This window comes from Pinus tabuliformis, chromosome 6 (genome assembly GCF_031772625.1).
Source record: "Pinus tabuliformis cultivar Carrire ecotype Pingquan chromosome 6, CPIR1, whole genome shotgun sequence".
In the NCBI taxonomy this organism is placed as follows: Eukaryota; Viridiplantae; Streptophyta; class Pinopsida; order Pinales; family Pinaceae; genus Pinus; species Pinus tabuliformis.
This window is the reverse complement of record NC_142292.1, coordinates 434,224,153-434,242,545: the sequence shown is the minus strand read 5'-3', so window position 1 is coordinate 434,242,545 and position 18,393 is coordinate 434,224,153. Positions and strand designations below refer to the sequence as shown.

The 18,393-nt window shown below is 37.1% G+C and overlaps 1 pseudogene; it reads right to left on the bottom strand.

Moving 5' to 3' along the window:
* Positions 1 to 5,489: 5,489 nt before the first annotated feature.
* Positions 5,490 to 6,236, bottom strand: LOC149259164 (LEAF RUST 10 DISEASE-RESISTANCE LOCUS RECEPTOR-LIKE PROTEIN KINASE-like 2.2 pseudogene; annotated as a pseudogene).
* Positions 6,237 to 18,393: the final 12,157 nt, after the last annotated feature.

Genomic DNA, 18,393 nt, shown 5'->3' with positions numbered 1-18,393 from the left:
TTATGATTCGGGGGTCGGCCTTATGGCTGTACACACCCCTTGAGAACACGTTGACATGCATATATATATGGCACGTGAGGAGGCCATTTGAAACAACGCACTTCGCTTGAAGACTCTCGCATAAAGACAAGGGTAAAAAGGTGCGAAGTCTTAGAATAATATGCGCACTTCTCATGCGCATAAGGATTAAGGACTTTGTAAAGTTTGTCTTATGTGAACAGTGGACAAGGGTGCATGGGTTAAGGAAGTTCTAGCGTGCAGTTTTATGCAGGATTTGGTAGGAAGGTTGAGTGGCTCGGGTGAGCACTCCTTCTTATGCAAAGGTGCAGAAAATGATGTATAAGGCTGTTCTATGCCTGTTGTAAAATTATTCTAAGTGTTGGCTTGAAGTTTGTCAAGCACACTTGTATTGTAAAATTGAAGAAGCTGTTATAATATACTGTTGGGCAGACTTTCTGGGAGTTGCCCCTCCCGTTGTACTTGATTATTGCAATTGTTGTTCTCGGTTAATTGTACATGAATGATGAATAAGAATGGTCTTCATTAAAGTATAAAGGGTATTGTTTTTACTCGGTTGCAAAAATATAAGTTAAATATGTTTATGTTGGAAAAAGACATAGTCCATAAACGTTAGTATTGTTAAAAAGAAAGCGTTCGGTGGTGCCGCACCTCGCTACAAGCGGTTGGAAGATCACCGCAGGTGTAGGGGCGTGACAGTTGGTATCAGAGCTCGGTTGGAGCTGGTGAGCAAAGATTGCTCGTGACGAAGTACAGGTTTGAAGCTGATAAGCTGGGTTGCTCATGACAGTGGACAACAAGGCATGGCAAGTTTGGGTAAAGGTGAAAGGAAGCTCTTGCTTACCTTGGACAGGTTGAAAAGGTTGAAGGAAGAGAAGCCCTGGATCCGTGAAGAACTTGAAGCCTTGGAAAAGAATGTTGAGGAAGAGCTTCTTCGACTCGGTTGGACAATGGAGCAAGGTGAAGTTGCAGATTGTGACAACAAGGAAGAGGAAGCCGTGATAGTTGATGATGTTGCAGACATGACTACGATGGAGGATGAGCTTGAGGCTGATCAAGTCAAACCAGGATCGTGCAGTTTGTCAACATGTATGGATGAGGTCACTCACATGGAGGAGCCTCATGATGATGAAGTAAGTGATGATACTTGTGTTTCATTGGGGCATTTGGGAGATGGACCGTGTGCAGGAAAGGGCAAAGTCAGTTTGCCAAGGCAAGGGAGCATCTTACCATGGATGTCTATGATGGAACCTTGTATGGGGAAGCAAGGATTGTCGATTGTTGCAGGACTTGTTGGGGTTACTTGTGACCTTGTGATAGAAGGTGCAATGGCCCGTGACAAGGGTGGAACTTGATGATCGTTGTGAAGGATTGGGTCATGCTTTAGCCACATGAAGAATTGGCTAAGTGCCCGGCATGACTCATGGACAGAAAAGGAGGGCACACGCTTGTGATGTTTTGGGTGGACTTCTCATGGCCGAGACCAAGAGATAGTCTTGATGGACACTTTGGTGGAGGAGCTATGTTGAAGAGGCTCATGACATGATGATATGATGAGATGGTTGGGTGACCGAGTTCACTAAACCGAAGATCGAAGACTTGGATGAGATGGCCAGATGTTGTGATGTGTCTACTTGGTTGGGCTACATGGGCAGCTTAGTCATGGACATCATGTTGGAGACTTGAAGGCATGGAGCATGGTAGACCTATGCAAGGACATTGTGTGGAAGCACTTGTAGAGATGTCAAGGGACATCCAAAGAGGATTGCTAGGGCAGGAATGTTATGCGGGAGGACTTGCTAGTGTGACATGGGGACTTGAGGATGGCGCATTGCAGATGATGAAGAGGACTTCATGGACCTGAATGGGGCATATCAAGAGTGATAAGATTGGAGACTTGAGGATGGCACATTGCAGATGATGAAGAGGACTTCATGGACCTGAATGGGACACATCGAGAGTTGATTGAAGACTTGGATGGACTTGTGAGCAGCTATGGAGCATTCCTACTACATGGGGATGGGTTATGGAGCTCATGAGGACATGAGATTGTTGTGACTTTTAGAGACTTCATGTATGGTGGACTTAAAGGTCTAATGCATTGAGGAGCTGAGGTCAGATGACTTTGATGCAGTATGAGATGCATAAAGTGCATGGACATGGCTTGGAAAGAGTGACTTGATGTAGAGGATCGATAAGAGGCACTTTGAGGTGATGAAGTTACAATGATGATGATGATGCTTTGGTGATACACTTGAGCATGGGTTGAGCTGAGACTCAACGACTTTCTATACATGAGAGCTGATTTGATCGAGGATCATGGGTAGCACGTGGATAGGTGAGACAAGTGCATACTTGTTTCTATGAAGACTTGAGGATGGCACATTGCAGATGATGGAGAGGGCTTCATGGCCCTGAATGGGGCACATCGAGAGTTGGTCTGATGAGATGATCTCTTCACTTTGGAGGAGACACACATATGGACAACATGTTGCAGATGAGATGGATGGAGTTTCCATGGACCTGAGCATGGATTATGGAGATAGATTCTTGATGAGTCAAGGATGTGACAGGATGTTTTGAGAAACAACTAATGATGGCATGAGGATGTTCACTCTCATGGTTTGAGCGTGCAGTTGGACTGGCCACCCGACTAGTTCAAGACATAAGGACATGCAGTGAGCAGAGATGTGTTGGCATCATGTTGGAGTATCATGGCAGCAGTTCACATGAGGACACATGATGAGGACAAGAGGTCAGTGAATCATGGATTGAGATGACACCCGGTATATGACATATTGTTGAGATGAGATGTTGGCACATAGTTGAGGTGTGTTAGCACTTGTTGACATATCATGGGCAGTTTTGCACATGGTGATGATGACATGATGGAGTTGACACATTGTTGCGGTAAACATGTAGCTTGGGTTGGAGGGACTGAACCTTCCATGATGAAGAGCAGCATGGTGAGATTGTGGCAAAGTGGGCAATGATCATGGACATCCGAGATGAGACATGGTGGAGACAGTTGCTCTACATATGTTGCAGTGATGTTTGCCTTATGTGGAGGAGTCAACATCATGGATGATGGTATGTTGTCGAGGACGACAACGATTTCAGGTGGAGGAGAATGTTAGGACCTCCGGTTGCGGGTGCGACGGGCGCCGGGCGAGCGATCGTGCACAGGCGCGCGGGCGGGCGCGCGGGCGCACGACGGGCGCGTGCCGAACGAGCTTGCGACGTTATGCGGACACTTTGCGACGAAAAATGCGACGAACGGGCAGACTTATGCGACGATAAGGAGCGTGTGGTAAAATACGACTAAGTGCTGGACCTTTATATGCGATGGTGGATGAGCGCTAAAACACCAAGCCGACATATATATGGGGGCACGTTATTATGATTTGGGGGTCGGCCTTATGGCTGTACACACCCCTTGAGAACACGTTGACATGCGTATATATATGGCACGTGAGGAGGCCATTTGAAACAACGCACTTCGCTTGAAGACTCTCGCATGAAGACAAGGGTAAAAAGGTGCGAAGTCTTAGAATAATATGTGCACTTCTCATGCGCATAAGGATTAAGGACTTTGTAAAGTTTGACTTATGTGAACAATGGACAAGGGTGCATGGGTTAAGGAAGTTCTAGCGTGCAGTTTTATGCAGGATTTGGTAGGAAGGTTGAGTGGCTCGGGTGAGCACTCCTCCTTATGCAAAGGTGCGGAAAATGATGTATAAGGCTGTTCTATGCCTGTTGTAAAATTATTCTAAGTGTTGGCTTGAAGTTTGTCAAGCACACTTGTATTGTAAAATTGAAGAAGCTGTTATAATATACTGTTGGGCAGACTTTCTGGGAGTTGCCCCTCCTGTTGTACTTGATTATTGCAATTGTTGTTCTCGGTTAATTGTACATGAATGATGAATAAGAATGGTCTTCATTAAAGTATAAAGGGTATTGTTTTTACTCGGTTGCAAAAATATAAGTTAAATATGTTTATGTTGGAAAAAGACATAGTCCATAAACGTTAGTATTGTTAAAAAGAAAGCGTTCGGTGGTGCCGCACCTCGCTACAAGCGGTTGGAAGATCACCGCAGGTGTAGGGGCGTGACACATTTTATAACCAATAAAAACATAAATACCAACACTAACACAATCTCTCAATAATAATTTTATTATTTTAACACAACGCCCAAACCCAAACCCAAACAAAAAAAAAAAAAAACCAATTAGCCCTGGCACGCCAATAATTTTTAAATTATGCTTCACCATTAACAATCTCACTCCTAAGGTTGCGGGCCTCGCTGATGCAGAGGCAATTGTCCTGGAAGATTTTCCTCAGGCGGTTGGATCTGGCTGTGGCAGTCGAAAGGTTGTGTACTGGAGGTCGTTATGGCAGAGGAGAGTTCGAAGGAACCGCAGGAGAATTTAAAGCAAGAAGACAGAAGGATCCAGCGATGCTTGAAGGAGCTACTGATCCGAATTCCTCTCTTTTGCTCGTTGCGGCGAGCAATATAGCATTCCCATAGGATTTGAAAAGGAACTACTTGTACATAAAGTATACCATTACCCCTAAATTTCCATAGCAAATGATTCACTGAATCAGTGCCTGGTCTTGTGGCCAAGGGACCAAACTTCAGTCTCTGAGCAGTGTGAGAAGAGGACAGTGTTGAGGCTGATCTCACTTCGGACACCATAACACAGAATGTGAAGATGAAACTGACCATGAGGCCGAAAGTTGATCCGTCAAAGAAAAATGAAGTTCAAACCACAATCCAGGTGCACAATATTGCCTTATGCCATGGAGCCTTTCGGCAAATCAGGAGAAGAGGAAAATATATATATATACTCCGTGGCTCTCAGATAGTCTCGGATCTCAAATCCCAGGTTTGTGACTTCGTTGATGGTGGAATCCTCGGATCTCGAATCACGTGCAGATCTTGGTGAGGGACGACTTTAAACACACAAAGCTCTCCACGGTAGCTTAGACATGGCTCTTCAGAAATTGAAGATTCTCCTGGAAAAATAATATATATATATATATATACACTTCAGTGGAGGCTAAAAAGAACGCACTTCAATCGAGGTTATTAGAACAGGGTGGATATCATACGCATGGGTTAGAGATGATAAAAGATGCGAACCATCACAGTGTAGCAGACACAATTTGAACTGACAGGCGAGTTTATTAAATACGCCAACACGGATTGTGATGATAACAAAAGCTAGCGAAGGGATATGACAACAGGGATTGTGATGTTGTTAAATCTACTGGAGGGGCATTCACCTCTCTAAATTATTTAAAAACAGTAAAACAAAATTACAACTATTTAGTCTTGTACACACATTTTAAAAATTGTTTTGAAGTTAATGAACCGAGATCATAACACCATGCTGAATAGAATCAATTGAAAGTTTCTCTGAACTTTGCCTTCGGGTATCTTTTTCTGCCATGCCAAGTCATATTTGCATTACCGGGAGGCTTTAACGGTCTGACTACCGGTGGGATCTGTCATTTGAATCTCCAAAGCACGAGATGAAGAAGATACGTGAGAAGAAGATCGCTGCAATGGTGTGTCAAAAGGAAATGGGAATGGTGGAGTTGTAATGTCAACATCTCCTTCTAACATTTGGACAACTTTACTCATTGAGGGTCGACGAGATGCCCTGAACTGAATGCACCACAGTCCAACTAAACTTAACCTTTTGGCGATGACTAGATCTTCATCTGATATGTTTCCTTTTCTTAAATTTCCAAACTCACCCTTTTCCACTTGATTAAAAGCCCACTCTGCATAGAAGAACTGGCTTGATCTACTATCATGATTCTCATAATCGATGTTCTTTCTTCCGCCCACCATCTCCATAAGTAAGACACCATAGCTATACACATCAGACCTATCAGTCACAACTCCATACATTCTTGACCACATTTCTGGAGCAGCGTAACCCATTGTTCCTATATTAGCGACAGAGACGTGACTTTCCTCTCTGTCACATATTTTGGCCAGACCGAAATCTGCAACTTTCGGCAAAAAATTGGGATCTAGAAGAACATTGTGGGGCTTTATATCACAATGCAGGATGCGATTTCTGCAGTCTTCATGTAGGTATGCAATGCCGCGAGCTGTACCAACTGCAATGGAAAATAACTGTTTGCAGTCCAACTCGTCCATGTGGTGTCCATGGATATACTTCTCCAAAGAACCATTAACCATGAATTCATACTCCAAAGCTCTTTTGCATCCTTGGGAACAATAACCCAATAGGCGCACCAGGTTAATGTGACAGGTCGTCCCCACTGTAGCCACCTCTGCAATGAATTGTTGCTCACTCCGTTCGACTCATCCAAAATCTTCACAGCTATTAGACGTCCACTGGGAAGTTTTCCTTTATAAACAGTTCCAAAACCTGCTTTGCCAAGCTTGTGTTCCAAATTGTTTGTGTAAGTTATAATCTGAGTATAAGAATATCTTGCAGGCGCTTGAGAGGAATAATAGTTTAAGAAATTCTCAACGGAGAGAGGTTTTGGAACTGTTTATAAAGGAAAGCAGGAGCTTTTGTGTATTACATATATAATCGTCGTTTGTCGGGGAATTTCCATACTTGGACACACAAGGAACCACCCTGAATTGGAAGAGTAGCGGTCGGAAAAAACTAAAGTGCCTTTGTGTATATAACCTCCGTCTAATGAACTCCTATGTATCTGGGTGAAACCCACGAGACGGAGGTTCAAATTTCGTTGAGTACATGAACTGTTGTGTCTTGGCTAGAAGAGTAGGCGACCCCAGAGTGGACGTCTCGGCTCTTGTTGAGGCATAAGTTCTTGCTATGTGTGGCTTGCAGGTTGCTGCACCTAGCCTAGGTTTATAGTGGTAGCCAGTTGGATTTGATCCTGGGCATGCCCAGGATCACTCTTACCAGTACCGATTGTCCTAGTGTAAAAAAAATAAAAAAAAATAAAAATAAAAAATAAAAATAAAAATATATTAGACTCCTATGTATCTGGGTGAAACCCACGAGACGGAGGTTCAAATTTCGTTGAGTACATGAACTGTTGTGTCTTGGCTAGAAGAGTAGGCGACCCCAGAGTGGACGTCTCGGCTCTTGTTGAGGCATAAGTTCTTGCTATGTATGGCTTGCAGGTCGCTGCACCTAGCCTAGGTTTATAGTGGTAGCCAGTTGGATTTGATCCTGGGCATGCCCAGGATAACTCTTACCAGTACCGATTGTCCTAGTGTAAAAAAAATAAAAATAAATAAAAATAAAAAATAAAAATAAAAATAAAAATATTTGATTAGATAATACCAATAAAATAGTTTTAATTTTCAATGTTAGGTATTAGTTTTCATTATCAAAGATATTATATATCCTTACTTCATACACCTCATATTATGCATAGATGACAAATTCTTTTATTGTGAAAGGGTATATGGCCCGATCGCAATTTTTTTTATTGTCAAAGGGCATATGGACCGATGACAAAAAAAATTATTGTAAAAAAATTATTGTAGCAGAGTATATGGACCGATGACAACTTTAATTGTGAAAGGGATATGAGTTGTTAGGTCAACATTGGAATATCGCTGGTTCCGTGAATATATTAGCAATTTTGTAATTTACATTATAGTATATATAACAATTTACAATTTTTTGAAAGTGAAAGGGTGATTTTTTTAATAATATAGGTGTATATATTATAAAGCAGGGAGTTTACTTTGTTCTATTTTAAATAATTAAAACAATAAGAATGAAAAGATATTGTCTTGGACCATTTCTCGTGATACGAAACATAAATTGTTAAAAAAAAGAAGGCTTAAATAAAGCTATCAAATCATTAAAACGAATAAAAACAAAATATTATCCCCAACCTCCTCTAATCATCGAAAACATAAATGTTCAGAAAAACCTAAACAATAAATTCATTAGTAGGTTCCATCAGGCATATGCAAATGCATTTAAAAAAAATAATTAAATATTTTCACTATAATCAAAGTTATATAGTAAAGAGTCCCGAGGGTAGGTGAGTTGGTAATCATAATGTGGTGAAGTTCCTTAGAAAGGCGGGCTCTGTATTGAAGGTCACGAGTTCAAATTCCCTAGACTTATCCTGGAGCCAGTAGTTATAGAGGTAGCGGTTAGGACCCCATATAACATGAGTCGTGAGGCTGGTAACGGGACATGAGTCGTGAAGGTCACGAGTTCAAATCCCCTAGACTTATCTTGGAGCCGGTGGCCGGTGGTTATAGAGGTACGAGTTCAAATCCCGGTGGTTATAGAGGTACGAGTTCAAATCCCCTAGACTTATCCTGGAGCCAGTGGTTATAGAGGTAGCGGTTGGTAACGGGACATGAGTCGTGAAGGTCACGAGTTCAAATCCCCTAGACTTATCCTAGAGCCGATGGCCGGTGGTTATAGAGGTACGAGTTCAAATCCCGGTGGTTATAGAGGTACGAGTTCAAATCCCTTAGACTTATCCTGGAGCCAGTGGTTATAGAGGTAGCGGTCAGAACCCCGTATAACATGAGTCGTGAGGCTGGTAACGGGACATGAGTCTTGAAGATACGAGTTCAAATCCCCTAGACTTAGCCTGGAGCCAGTGGTTATAGAGGTAGCGGTCAGAATCGACCTTGTATAACATGAGTCACGAGGCTGGTAACGGTCAGAATCAACCCCATATAACACTAGTCGTGAGGCTACATTGTTACCAATTCCACTGTAATAAAAAAAAATTACATAATAAAACAACTATTTTTAATCCATATTTTTCCTTTTAAATACTTTTTAATATAAATAATTTTATGTGTAAAAAACAATATTTTTTAATTTCTTTTATAATCGCATGGGAAGGCAAAGTCATTTTCATTATATATTTATTTATTTTAAATATTTTTTTATTATGTGACTGAAAGGGACATAAAGTATCGGGTTTTTAAATTAATTTTGCTCGTACAACCAAAATTCAACTAAAATTTCTCATATTTTTAAGGTGAACTTTTACGATTTCTTTTAAATATTTCTTTTATAATCGCATGGGAAGGCAAAGTCATTTTCATTATATATTTATTTATTTTAAATATTTTTTTATTTGTCACCGAAAGGGACATAAAGTATCGGGCATTTTAATTAATTTTGATCGTACAACCAAAATTCAACTAAAATTTCTCATATTTTGAAGGTGAACTTTTACGATTTTTAGTTTTATGGCTAATGAAGTACGCCCACTGTCGCTGACGTACGTTCTCAAAATTTGAGAGGAAAAATAATTATGTTTTTTTCCGAAAGTTATGGAATTGGTTATATTTGAAAAATTTTGGGAAAGATTTTTATAAAATTTAATAAAAATGAATAAAAATGATTCAAATTAATAATTTTAGATATTTTATAAATTTTTGATGATATTGAATTTATTTTTACTATCAAAAATATGATTCAAATACGGCGTCTAAATATTTTTTAAAATTATTTTACTCAAATTTCATTATTTTTAACCAACAATCCTTCTCCCTCATTAATGATCAAAATTAATAATTTTAAATATTTTACAAATTTTTGATGGCATTGAATCTATTTCTACTATAACAACATGATTCAATGATGATGATGATGATGATGGTTAACCTCCGCTGAGACCAAATAATGGTCTATCGGACCTAAAGAAACAAATTATCTATTTTGATTTAAGATTTTATTCCTATGCTCAAAAAGCTTGGAGAGAAGCCTCCCGAGCTCACTATAATTTTGACATTGTAAAAGGCTAGGAAGGTCAGTATTGTAACAAAGACTGTGAAACTGAGATCTAATGTGGTTATAGGCGGGGCACTCTAAGAGGAAGTGGTTTTCATTCTCGATGTTCCTATTCTCACATATATGGCGGCAGATCTTTTCCGTCCATGGCCTTTTAGAAACTGCCCAACGACCTGTTTCACTATAGAGCTCATGAGAATTCGTTATAATCTTTGCTATATTAATTTTCTTCTTTGAACTAATTAAAATAAAAAAATATTTTTGATACAACCTCTAAACATTTTTTAAAATTATTTTATCCAAATTCCAATTATTTTTAACCAACAATCCTTCTCCCTCACGAAACGACGACTTTCTTGACCTGAAACCCCTCTTTATCCTGCCGTCATCGTGGCCCATGGGTACCTAGTGGAACACCCCGGTTTGGTCTCTTGGTTAACGATCCATGTCAAGGAGGCTTTCCGGGTTTGAAAAGGTTTGGTCTTCGTCGTTTTTTGTTGGACACTTTACTTATAGAGTCAATGCTTTACAAATTATTGAACTAAAGTTCAAATTGAAAAAATTAGGGGGAATGGGTTGCAATTGACTTTTCTTTTTCGTCAAGACAAGACCACATACTCAGTGAGAGTAAGATTTTCCAACCGTAGTTATTTGTTATTTTCTACGGGGCTTTGAGAATTTGGTTGCAACTTTTATGGTTATAAATTTGATTTTTTTAAATTGATTTTTAATTAAAATATATAATGGCTGAAGTAATTTCATTACTGCGAGAAAAATTATTATTTCTTTTTTATATCATCTCAACCCTTTCATGCTCTTGTTGAATCTCTTTTACACCAATTATGTAATAATTTCATTACTCTTAGGAAAGTTATTGTTTCTTTTATATGATTGAGCCCCTTCATGCTCTTGTTGAATCTTTGTAACACTAATTATGTAAGGTCTTTATATCTTTGAGAAGTTTATTATGGATCCTAATTTTTTTTACATGCAAAGCATTAATAAATTATATTTTATTCCATTTGTTATTAATAAAGGATATATAATTTATTTATAAATTAAAATATGTTTATTAATATTAATAAATTATATTTTATTCACTTCGGATGTGGGTGACACAATTGCATTAAATGAACGTCATGCAAGATAGTAAGACCAAGTACTGCCAGCTGCAGGGCAGCGTGGCTTCCCAGGTCTTCACCTCGCGCAAGAGGGATGGAGTTATTAAGGTTGGATACTGTAGGATTTTTGCATTTATGGAGTGCGTTGTTCAACGCAACACTGTGGCTGTTATAATCATGTCGATCCTGTATGTTTTCCTCACACCACGAGCTCAGTCTTACTGCTCCGGGCCCTGGTTAGATGTGGTTTATGGTGACAGGCAGAACCTTGCAAACAGAGGCAAGCTCCAGGCCGACTCTCTGTATCTCCGGAAGAGGTTCTATTACGCTAAGGTTCCCCACGGAAGGATTAGCACGGCTTTAAGGGGTAAGCTCTCCACAGCTCTTGAATTTAGAATTGGACGTGTTGCATCTCCGTCTCGGGCTTTCTCTGTGCGTTTAATTCGGTCTCTGTGTCATTCTTTCCATCCCTCTATTGTTGTCTCTGGTCTCTCTGTGCCTTCCCCTTCGCTTTTCATAATGGTTCGCCAGGGTAGAAGGAATCATTTCGGGGGGCGACGTGGAAGCGGCAAACATCCAACCGCCGGTCACTCTGTGGAACCTGAACAGTCACCTATTAATCTTCCCTCCTCTCATGAGGATGTGCCTCCTTTGAGCTCAAGGCGCAGGCCAATTCCTAATAGCGCTTTCCAAACCACGCATTTCAAATTTCAAAGCAATTTGAATAGGCCTCTGATTACTGCTCACATCACTATAATCCTTTCGGAAGAAGAAAATCAAATCTCCCCTCTGGCATGCATCGCTCCTGATCCTTCTCAAAGCAGTGAGCATTCCATGGATAAGGGAAGCCCGGAGAATTGGAAGAGTGATAAGTCTGGTCAGGAGGAAATTCCTAAAGGCATTCCGCCCCTTGAAGACATAAGCCCAGTAGCTGGGGAAGGGACTCTTGGCACCACAAGTCATTCCTTGGCGAACCCTGTCAGCGAGACGGATGGCAATGAAAGTCTGAGGATTGGCAGCGCGTGTCTGGTTGCGGAGAAGACTCCTGGTGAGGATATGGAAGTTTAATGCCACCTGGGCCTGCTTTTCTCCTTTTTTTGTTTTTGATACCGCTCAGATGACCACCTCCAGGCATTTCCGCTCACAGTCAAGGTTCAGCATCTTCAGCCTGTTGTTTTGGCATCCCTTCGGGGAAGTGGTGGTTTACTTACCGGCTGGTTTGCTAAGAATTTAGGCTTTCTGCTGTCAATGTCTCTATCTTCGTTCTATAAGTCTTTCTCTGGGTTTTATATCTGTTTTCTAGCTCTATGTAACTGGTCTCCCCAGGTTCTTTTTGTAAGGGGCCAGTTCTGCTGTGTCGAGTGCTCTCGGATTCTGATCCCCGAGGCCTCAACTCCATGTAAAAATATTCCTCTTTTCAGTTAATAGATTTTAGTATTTGCAGAGAAAAAAAATATATATTTTATTCAATTAATTATTAATAAATTATATATAAATTAAAATATAGTATATAAATAATTTTTTTTTACTTTTTGTTCGCTTAGGGTAGTTCAATTAATGAAGTCTCATTGAACGGGAAGTCTTGGGGTTCAAATCTTGGGCTATTTTTCTGATTGGGATGAGAAGTTGGACATGATAAAATGTAGTCTTACTAAGTTTACAAAAGAAAAATATTTATTAATTTTTTTAAATAAGATAGTATAAATATTAATATTATAATATCATTTAAAATTAAGGATAGAAAAGTGTAACAATAATGATCAATAAAACTTACATTATCTAAATGCATAATTAAATTATAAAATCAATCTTAAAATTTGTGACTTAAATCAAACATTTTCTAAGAGTATTATAATTAAATTATATATATATTTTATATAATTAATAGACTGGATAAACTATATTGTGTATTTAATGATTATTATTATTAGAATAAAATGAGAAAGTTAGTCTTTTTAAAATTTTGGATAATGTATATTATTAATGATCAATTATAAAATAGTTGGTAACTTTACAAAATTTAGTGAGAATAAAGTGTGTTATTTTCCTAAATATTACATTTTAATAGTTTTAGTTTTAGTTATATATAGGACGAGTCTAACTAATAGAAGAAATGTTTTTTTTTGGGTTGGAATCCCCAATACAATGAGCAAGATTGTGATTCTTCTTATTTAAAATTTGAATTTGAATGCATAAGTGGGTTAAACAACTCAAACTTATGCATTTTAAAAATCTCAAAGAGCTTTTGAGCAAAATTGACCATAAAAGTGCCCGAAAAAGGGTCATTTCATCTAATGATTAGACTATATATATTTGTGTGTGTGTTCAATAATATTTGACTATCTAGATTTTAACGTGTGACCGATTATACAAAGCACATGTTCTTAACTATCAGATTCAATCAAGTTGTATTATATTATTGTTATAATATTTAAAAAAATAAAGAATAATTGCATAATAAATTTTTAAAAATAATTTTGTTTTTTATCATTAATTTTTCATGTCGATTCAAAGGTGGTAAGTGTACAAGAGAGATTGTATGACCCCCAAGGTAATAGAGTAGTTTATTATGCTTGGGGGTTGGAAATGTCAAGTCTTTGATAATCTCCTCGACACTTATTCATTATGGCGAGGCCTCTTCATTGAGAAGGAAGGATGTATCAAATCAATGATAGTTGTAGGGGATCTTATGTTGTTAATCAAAGAAATGATCAATCAAGCTAACTCTCGAGGAAATAAATTGAACTCCCTCATTTGTCAAATCAAGTGCTCTCTTCCTAAATTTGATTGGGTCATATTTTACCACAACAAAAGAGAATTGAATAACGAAACAAATCATTGGCCAAAGATGTCTCCTCCTTGAGCCTGGTGACTTAATAAAATTTTGGACTTAAGGCTATAGCCTAATCCTTTGATCAATTAGTTGGTAGATTATTAATTGTCCCTCATTTCAAGATGCACAAATTCATATTCAACAATTGGAGGTGATATGGGAAGGATGATGGGTTGTGGTCTTCCTAGCTCCCAAATTCAAAATGGCAAGCCTAATTTGTGGTTAATGAATGTAGAGGATTGAATCCCCACATGAAATACATGATAATTTCAACTCTTCATCTCACTTGGTGGTGCTCACTAGTATAATTTTTATGGCATTTGTGAAAATGGGCGTCTGGGAACGAGTCTAATAAAGAGATGGGGTAACTTCAACACTTGGGAGCAAGAATATTGAGCCTTTTGGTTTACCTATGCAAAGGCATTTGCAAAGACAACACTAGATCAACCGAGTCTTCTCATGTGGCTAAATCAAATCCCTTTTGGTCATTGATATCAAACACCAAGTTAAGAACAATTATCTCTATTTTGGATTTGAACGGTACACAAATTTATGGCATATTTCTAGTGTTTTTCTTGAATACTTATGTGTGAAATATTTATCCAATGTAGACATGGATAACTTTGATCTAAAGGATGTTCACAAGGTCCTCCATAACCATGAAGAAATAAATCAAGTGAATGGCTTTGCATTTATTATTATTTATTGCAAACTCATAAAGCTTAAGCAACCTAGTGCTACCCATAATGAAAACATCATGAATGATTATCTCCTTTTAGAAAATTGACTCTCTCAAAGTTGAGTACAATAGACTTATCTTTGTGGTTTTCTCTCAGTGAATGAATTATCTTTCTCTAGCCTCTATCAACCTTGGCATTGGGAACTACATGTAGGTGATTCTACTTATTATAATCATGACCCAATTGAGATTGAATATCCAATCTCCCCTCACTTAGAAGAGTGGCACGAAGCACAAGACAACGTTCACCCTTGATCAATTTTGAATGTATTTCCTAATCATATATATTTTGTATCAATTTGTGAAGCAAGCCATGAGTAAATATACTTGAGACTTTTGTTTAATTTTTTTTTATCATATATAGTAGATAGTCTAAAAATATGTACAATTTCAATAAGATCCATAAATTGTGATGAATGTAAATATTGCTAGTCTCAATAAAACTATTTTTTAAAAATAAATAATTTTTTATTTATTTAAAAAATAATCATTAATATCAATTTAATGAAAATGTAAGCCAAATTAATATATTTATAATACAATTAAAAAAACTACTTTACATATATTATTTTATAATACAATTAAAAAAACTACTTTACATATATTATTTTTATTTTATGACGTATTGTTTTCTGTTTGCCAAATTGTCTCTCCTCGAATAACTACGGACTTAATTTTTTCCTTGAAAAACCACGATTCAAAAATATATAAGCCATCAAAATCAATTTTATACCATAATTAATAATAAATAATAAAATCAATAAATAAAATAATATCATATAATAAATCAACTTCAATTTTTTTAATTACAATGAATGATGAAATACAATCTTATGGAATATTCAAATATCTTTTATATATATAATTTAATAAATTTATATATATCATATATATCTATATATTAATATTAATAGATTAATATATATAAAATATTGTTAAATTTCTATACCATTTATTAAGTGATCTATTTTGTTTATATTTTTCAATAAATGCATATTATATATTTACAATATATAAAAATTGAAAAAATCATTTTAACATTTAATTTATTACCACTCAAAGTATAAAATTAAGATATCCAGAACAAAATTAACATAGCGATCAAATTGACACGTTCATGCTTTTATGGCCCTTTGACGGACAGAAACTTGAAAACTAGGAAACTTTTTTTATTATAAGATAGAATGATAAGCTTAGAGGTAGATTCGTTAACGATGAAACCCTAAAGAAAAATTCCATGCAAAATTATAAATCAGATTTATAATAATTTTCATGATTTTGAGAACTATTATAATATTTTCTTTAGTTTCAGGGGCAGCTAGATATGGTGTGAATTTATTAACCATATATTTAAAAATGAGAGACACATATAATTTTGGTAATTAATAATATTGAATATCAACTAGAGTAACGTGGTGACATGTTACCATTTATGGAATGTTTTTTTAATTGTAGTTAATATTTTGCAATTTTATTACTATTTTTTTGTTTATGATATTATAAGATACATGCACAATATTTATTTAGGTTAAAAACAGTAACATGCTACCGCGTGGTTTTTGTTATAGATAATTTTAAATGTATAAAATTAATATTTTTTTATTTATTTTAAATATTTTTTATTATAAATAACTTTATAGTATAAAATTAACAATAATTTGATAAAATTTAATTTAATTTTAAATTTAAAATGATATTTTACATTTCATTAATATAAAATTTTAAAATATTTTATATTTTTCCAAAAGAAAAAAATACATATATTCTATTGAATATACATGTTCTAGCTTTTCATATTTTCAATGCATGGACTTTTATAATTTTGTCCATAATAGATGTACATATCTTCTTCACCCTCAAGCTTATGTTACATCTAAATCTCTTATGTTTTAACTCTTTATAAAAAAAAGGTTAGTTTTCTATTTTTTCCCAATACAAAATGTATAAAAATACATTGTATTCCTCCTACTTTACCTCATTACCATATTAAGCTATGGGATATTTGATCTCAATTCAAAGTGCAAAAAAAAAGCTTAAGATGATACTAGAGCTAATCATTGCAAAATAGAAAAAAACCTCAGTATTTAGAGAGTTGAACTATTACAGTGATTGGGCCATACCATCTGTGACTTCACCACCCACTTACTCTATTTAGAGGAAGATTTCGATGGGTAGAACCAAAGTTTCCTTAGTGAGCTCATCTGCCTGTCGATTTAGTTCTCTATAAACATGTGAGAATGAGATGTCCTAGAAGGCCTCAATGGTGCCTTGGATTTCTTGTAGCAGAGGCCCCAAGTGGGTGGCGTCAAAGTGCGCTCTATGGCAGGCATAATCAATGGTCACCCACAAGTCTCCCGTTACATGTATTTTGACCACCCAATTTTATCGAGTTGGATGGATTAGAGCCCATGGAGTGAGTAGCTCCACCCTCATGTTCGACCCAATGCCTCCTACATATGTCATATGGACTTGGCGGATATCTAGAAGGAATAAGATCACCCCTGCTTCTATCATTAGAGGTTGACCCTCACTTGCCCCATTGAAGAAGCCCCATGGGTAACTCTGATCCACTGGAGGCATCTACAAATTCTGTATTTGATCCAGGTGGATATTAGTGGCCACCCTCCTATTCCACTTGGACCCCCAACATTGTTTGTTACAGTTTCCTTAATTGTAGCATGGTTTACTAGTTTTGGTAATTTTTTGGGTACCAAACTTCTCGAGCCGTTTTGAGGCCCTAAACAACATTTGTTTGGAAAATGGGAAAACTCAAAGCCCACAATAGGGGTTTGCAGTCGAAAGTTGTAGTCGTGAGATAGATATTCCTTATGAGGTATCATACACATTAAACAAAGATCATATGCCAAAGTTACGACCCGAGAATTTGATGTACCAACTAACCCCAACGAGGCCCATAAATTTTTAGTGCTTCATCTCCTAGGATTAGGTTTTTGGATGTTTAGGGTTTTCCCCTTATTTTTTTAATAATAAAAAGGCTTGAGAGCCTCATTGTAACACAGTTCAAAGGCATGTAGTTATCACATATCTTCTCAGAGATAAGCTACCATCGCTCGATCTAGTTTATTTCCATTCTTCATGTAATTAGTTCTTAGTATTTTGTTATTAATGGATTGAAGGTAGTTTTCGTTGTAGCTCTGTGTTTCTATTTGAATATGTATTTCATTTTGTTCGTGCATACATCTCGATCCGTGGTTTCAGAGTGTTCTGCACTTTCTCTGATTTTTTGTGCATGTGCCCAACGAGGTTGGGGTATAAGGAGTTGGGACTTGAACTGGTTTAACCCTTGCAAGATCAACCTTGTCAACCCCAATGACCTCCCATGCCAGAAGAAAAGAAAGATGAGAGAGCAATAGATCCTTTCAAAATGTTTCTCGAAGAGGCCCTACAATGACAAAGGAATGAGATGATGGATAAATTTTACCAAATCCTTTGGTGGGTATCGGCAGGTGAAGCATCTGCATCTGGTAGCCACCTCGAGGGTGCCACACCCTTTGACATACAAGTTAACTTTGAAATTCCTATATTTGAAGGCCAGATAGATGCAAATGTTGTAGATAAATGGTTGAATATGTTGGAAGGATATTTTTCGGTCCATAATTTTTCCAATAGGGAAGATATTACTTTTGCAAACCTCAAGGTTTCCACCCATGTCAAGGGCTGGTTGGAAAACTATTGTGATTAGAGGGACGAGAAGGAACCCTCACTATTTTTAGCCACACCAACTTGGAATTCTTTTCGAGATGTCATCAAGGAAAAATATTACTGATTTGTATCATGGGGGAGGCCCCCAAGGTCTAAAAAATTGAAATGGATCTTAGGGGGGAAGGTCCCCAAGATTTGAAAAATTGAAATGCCAGAAGAAAAGAGGAGAACACACAATAACAAAACTACAATTTTTTTTTTTATTAAAACAA